The sequence below is a fragment of the Tribolium madens genome, unplaced genomic scaffold (assembly GCF_015345945.1).
Source record: "Tribolium madens isolate multiple individuals breed KSU strain unplaced genomic scaffold, Tmad_KSU_1.1 Scaffold_20;HRSCAF=117;Tcas5.2_LG4, whole genome shotgun sequence".
In the NCBI taxonomy this organism is placed as follows: domain Eukaryota; kingdom Metazoa; phylum Arthropoda; class Insecta; order Coleoptera; family Tenebrionidae; genus Tribolium; species Tribolium madens.
In genome coordinates this window covers 4059045-4065429 of record NW_025400985.1, presented here as the reverse complement: position 1 = coordinate 4065429, position 6385 = coordinate 4059045, and positions in this window count along the sequence as shown.

Genomic DNA, 6385 nt, shown 5'->3' with positions numbered 1-6385 from the left:
TTTTACTGTGCATTTATTATTTTACTGTGCTTTTATTACTTTTACTGTGCATTTATTATTTTTACTGTGCATTTATTATTTTACTGTGCTTTTATAATGTTATTAATGCATTTATTATTTTTACTTTGCATTTATTGTTTTCCTGTGCTTATATTATTTTTACTTTGCATTTATTATTTTACTGTGCTTTTATTATTTTTACTGATAAGAAATACTTATACTGTGCATTTAATTTGTTGATTATGTTTGTGGAGAGTAAAGGCGTCGATAATGCAGCAAGTCATGATGACAAATTTGGGAAAATTTCCAAAAAGCCCCCTCAAGCCACCCCAACTAGACACGCGTCAGGGGGTGCGTTTTATGCACCCGTAGGCCATCTGTCGCGCTGATGTGACGTCACACTTTCATTAGCCGTACGTGTATTGTAACAATACCGCGAACAATAGCCCCCGGAATACATTTGGCAATGTGACAAGGGGTTGGCAAGCAGACGGCTCGTTATCAAGTACATCATGCGGCGATATATAGATTTATATCGCTTTCATTTGATGATGGGTTTTTGAAATACCTTTGGGACCGTTGATTCGCCATGGGAATAATTCACAAATTCCCATAACGGCAACAGGGGCAATAATAACAATAATTATTTTGGTACAACTGCTTCAGCGGAAGCGCAATTAACAACGGTTTCGGTCGTTAGGGACGTTAAAATTTCGGAATTTTGCGTTAAAACGCGGCGAATAGGGTGCGTTGTGTGTTTAATAAAAATAGGGCGTTTTCAATTATTTGATTTTTTTGCGTATGCAATTCGCGTTCAGTGATAGACATTCAATGGGCTTTATTAGGATTAATCTGCAGCGTCTATCTGCACGTGCTGGAGAGTGCAGGACCAGTTTTGTACATCTGCCCTGCCAGCTGTATGCACGCGACACACTGCCCCACAAGGGTGCCCGAATAAATAAAGGGTTTGTGAAGCTCGATATCGTCAAACTGAATAAATAATCGACCATTGCCGGAGGGGAACAATCTCTACCCCCGAGCGAAAGCTGCAAAATCATTACACCGGAAAGTAGTCAAAGTAACCATTATTTGAGGTAACAAAATAAATACTTTTTATCGTCCAACTTTACAAAAAGTACAGCATTGTTTGGGTTTCACTGCAAAAAGTAGTCCAGCGAGCTTTGGGAGAAAAGGTCGCTGGAAAGCCAGTTTGATTTTTCAAGTTCAAATGTAATAACAAAGGAAACAGCGCAGCGAAACAGATAAACAGCGACGAATTTCTTCTCTACTGAAACACGAGTTTTTAAAAGCATATTTGGTTGAAGAAACTTTAATATTTATATAAAGAAAATAAATATGTTAAGTTCTACATTTGCGAAGCTTTCTAAATCGAAATGTGAAAAATACTTCTTTATGATAAGAGAAAAAGAAACAAGTTATATATACTTAATATGTATTTGTTTCATAAATAATAGAGAATCGTAGTTGTACATGTACACAAATAAAAATACTAAATAGAAACAATAATTATAAATTTTTAATTACATGGTGTCAACAAAAGAGTGTAAAATATTTAATTAGGTAGTTTGGATGAAAATAAAAAAAGTCTTAATAAACATGGGTCCGCAAAGTAACGGTTTCGGAGATATGGAATGTGATTATTTTTTACCTTCCTTTTTTTTTGCAAAAAGTTGAATTTTCTTATCATAGTTGGTTAATGTTTTGTAAAATAAACATTAAGTATTTGACTGTTGTTGTCTAAACCTGCAAGATCGCTTGTTTTAAGCCTTCTAATTTTTTTTGGGGTAAATAGCCTCGAAGAGCTGCAGCTACGATTAATCAACATAGCCAAGAAAACCGAGGGTTTGTGTAGAAATGTAATGTGTACTTTAAACATCTTATGTAACTTTGTTTTTTGTTTTTGCTAGAAGCTCTTCTTTTGTTTGTTTGTACAGACTGCAAATAAATGTTTCAAAACAGAATAATCTTCTATATCTCCGAAACCGTTACTTTGCGGACCCATGTTTTCATGTTTATTACACTGTGTAAACTGATTTTACTTTTTTGACATCTTGGTGGAAAACTCTATAACAAGAAAAGTACTAGAATCGCCATGCTAAAATTTGGGAATTGCAGTAATTTGAAACATGTTGGGTTGGTATCGCGATACGTCCGGATATTCCTACGCGGACAGTGTTTTAACAGAATTTTTACACTTTTTTATTGTAAAAGTTTAAAAATACGGAAAACTGTGCCATGGAAAATGCAATGAATGATGTTTACCAACACATTCCACAACTACACGGTTAGATGTTTGCAATTATTCTAAATATTTTCATTACAATTTTTGGACTAACATTCAAAATAATTTTTTAGGCTCACAACCGGTCAAGAAATTATAATCAATGTCAACATAAATTCAGATTCGAGTGACAGTGATTTTGAATTTAACTTTTGAGTTATTGCAGTTTTTGTAACGATTTTCGTTACTTTATTTTGATGCCTTTTGATGTTCTCCTTTGTTTTATTATACAATTATACTTTGTTTAGCAAGGAAATAAAAGGGTTAATAAAAAAATAGATAATTGTGTTTATTTTATTTGTTACATTCCATTAATACTTTCTTCTCATTTCAAAGGTACTACTTTCTGAGCGGAGGATGTCGACAACCTAGTTATTTTCTGTCACTATTATATCACTATGTACTAGACTATACTATTATCTTCATCAATATTTTGCACTCTTTTTTTAACACCCTATATAGTTTATTATTATTAAAAATTCTTAATTTAACGAGTTTGGTGCTCCGATAAAAACAATACCATGAAGTCTTTAAATCTATTTGAAAACTGAAGGTACGTAAATTTGTGTTTTCGCGCTTCTCCTCAAATTCTGGAGATCTTTTTTAATTATTGTAGGTGAGAGTTGTACTTAGTATACACATACGTAGTAGAGTCAACTTGATGCAAAAACTAAAAACTTCAGTGGCGGAAAATATTCTGTGACTCCTTAAAAGTGAGAGGAAAATAAACGCAAGAACTGTTGCTCGCTAAGCACACAATATGAGTTCTTGTAGTGCTTTGTTCCTTTTAGGTATTCCCCCTAATTACACGATCCCTGCTGTTTTCCGCAACCACTTCTACTTTCCAACTCTGCTTGTTATGCCGTTGCAGCAATTCATAAATCAGATGTATAGAACTCTGGCATGCATTTGTACGATCAATTTTGGGATTTGTTGTGTAAATTTATACATTGCCAAGTAGACACGTCACGATTTTGCATCGTACTGGTTTAAACAATGCATTTGAATCCCGCACAACCTACTCTGATAACATAAGCATCTGCAAAGGAAAAGCAATTCCGTCGTTAAATTACCTTGGAAGTGAATAAATCCGAACATACCTTCTCGAAGGCACGTCTTCCCGGAGTTTGCATTCAATTTCGTTGACGTTTTCAGCAAAAATTTTTAGGACGCTAAGGCTATTATTGTTAATATTTCATGTTTTCGTGCATACCACGGTGAGGATAATAAACGATAATAACCGGAGCTGACATCGTGACTTCAATAAAATTCATCACTTTAGAAAGGGGATGTTTTAGGGAATTATTATGGTAAAGTTTCTTTACAAAGCCATTTTGGAACAGGATTACAACAGCAATCAGCTATATGAATACTAAACTTTATTGTAGTCATTTATTTAACATATCGCTCTCATTTTTCTTAATTTTTTTCTGACTAATATACCTGAAACTTGGATCAATAACATAATAACAGTGGTTACAGCATTTATAAAAACTAACAGTAACTCAAATGTTATTTCATAAAAGGAGTAGGCAACAATAATCGAGACATTTCTCAACCATCATTCCTATGAAATTGAAAACTCTTGGTATAAATATTTCAAACTTGGAAAGCTATCTGCAGACATGAGTTGTACAGTATTATTCTGATGTAAACATGAATTATTCGTTAAATATTTCTCTTAGAAATCCCCATGATATTGCGTTTTCTTTATTCTCCTCTCTTCATCTAGATGCATTTTCAATATAGATAACTGTATTGATTGCAAAATTCTCAAGAGTATAAATCTCGAAGGAAACAGTGGAAAACCAAACGTTTGTATTTTTTCAGATTTGTATTAAAATACCGCTCTTGAAACGTCATGTTTGCCACCGCTTTCAGCAATTAAGTAGAATTTAAATTTCAAATTTGTGTCGTCATTTGCACTTGAACAAATTTCAGCAATTTTGTTATTCTGGCGTACATAATAATACATTGCTTTGCAGTAATAACGAAATTAATTGAGCACACGGAATAATTTGTTTTTCATGTTTTAAAAAATCTTGTTTAATTTTGTCGCTTGCTCTATTGTGCTACTAAAAAATTATTACATGTCATTTATTGTTCAAATTTGTGGTTTGCAAGTTTTTGATGTTTAATTTATCTAAAAGTGTACTTTTAAAATAGACAAAATTAATTATCCTCATTTAAAATGGAAGCGTGCAACTTTTATGAATCTGATGATGCTGTTCCTAGCTTCAAATTAGTTTTCGGTTCGGTAGCTTGCGCTCGTATTGAATTTGAAACATCTATTAAACAGTTTTTAACAGACGTTTCAAATGTCCGGTGTGACCTGAAAATTTTAATTGGGCTGAAATTTAACTGCACTAAACTTAGCTAGTTTGCGCAAATTTTTGATAAGGTGTAATAAAACATTAAAATTATAATAATAAAGAAGCACACTTAAGCATGAGTAAAAACTAGGAAGAATTCTGAAGTGTCCCAATTCAGGTTTTATCTCTTTTATTAAAAATTCTGCCGTAACCTGAGTCAAATCTACCTTCATTTTGTTCCTCAGTTTCCCTGCTTCAGCATCCACTTTTCTTATTCCAGATTCTCGTTCATTAAAATTAATTTTAACCCAAGTTGTTTGTAAAATGTACACCAAGTTTTCGCTGAACAACTTTCAAGTTCAATAGAGTCATTTTTGTGTTCGTTGTTATATGAAATTTTCTGCTTAGTTAGGCTTCACTTTTGTAATTTAAAACCGAGTAAATGAATAAACAAAAATTTCCGTGTTCGTGAAGGCGTCCGCGTGGCCGGCGCCGTCCGCCCTCGTTTCCCTGATTTCATCATTTTCAAGCCGTCGAAATTTTCCGGCTGACTCACGACTTTTCCGGTGTAGATTTCGCCGATAGGTGTCAAGGTCCGACCGGAGCGAATTTAATAAACTCTGGATGTCTGTTAAGTCGACCTCCTCATCAGCTGTTTTGTCGTGTGATCATGACCAGCTGACGGTAACCGGTAAAGTACTGCCATTGCCGAACATGTTACCAACATGTGTCGGGGTAGACAGCTGCCCAGCCACACCGAAAATTAATTTGCCCCAACAACCAGAAGCGGACTAAGGGGGAGGTGTGACTGAATTTAGCGTCACTTACGAACAGCATTTACCACCTACACTGGGCGCCAAAAAACCGGACAATTAAAATTTTGCAATTTTTCACATTGTTTGTCGAATTTTTGTTTGTCTTAAAGAAAAAACTTTGTAGATCGTTGTAATTTAATTCAATAACATTTCTAGTTTTGTCTTCTAAATGTGATACTCAAAAGACGAAGACTTATTTTTATACTGAGCTGTGGTGTGCAACAGAGACAAACTTAAGTTTTTACTAATTTCAGATTATTGCCCATTTTTTCTGAATTATGTACCACATTTTCCATAATTTTAATTTTTGAGACATGAGAGATATAAACCTTAAAAAAAGCATTACATTTCCAATTTCAATGAATATTCGTATTAAGTGGGCCGAATGTGCCAAAACGTCAAAATAGGCACATGGAAACTTCCAATAATTAACCTTTTTACTTGTTGTAATTCTTTAAAGTTCCAAGTTTTTCAGATTTTAAAAAAAGTTAAAAAACAGTGCTTTCGTCTTTCAGGTTTACAAAACAAAACTAGAAATGTTATTGAATTAAATTACAATGTTCTGCAAAGTTCGTTGTTTAAGCCGAACAAAAATTCGTCGAAATCCGAAAAAGAATAACAAAAACAAAAATATTGCAATATAAAAAATTGCAAAATTTTAGTTACCCGGTTAATTTTAGCGAACAGTGTATTTTAAATATTAGTTCCTATAAAATGTTTTTTTCTGTTTATAATTACACAGGGCGACAAAAAAAGGGTATATCGTGACAACTTGACAAATCAAATGCACTGAACAAATTTTGAAAAGTCCACAAACTTTGAACTAAATAATTTTTTTCTAATTTAAATAAATTTAAAATACGTCAAAAAATAATTACTCAATAACTATTAGGTCGATTTCTTTCAAATAAAGACCATTATAAAGGGATGGATTTGTCCTTTAGAATGATATGCAA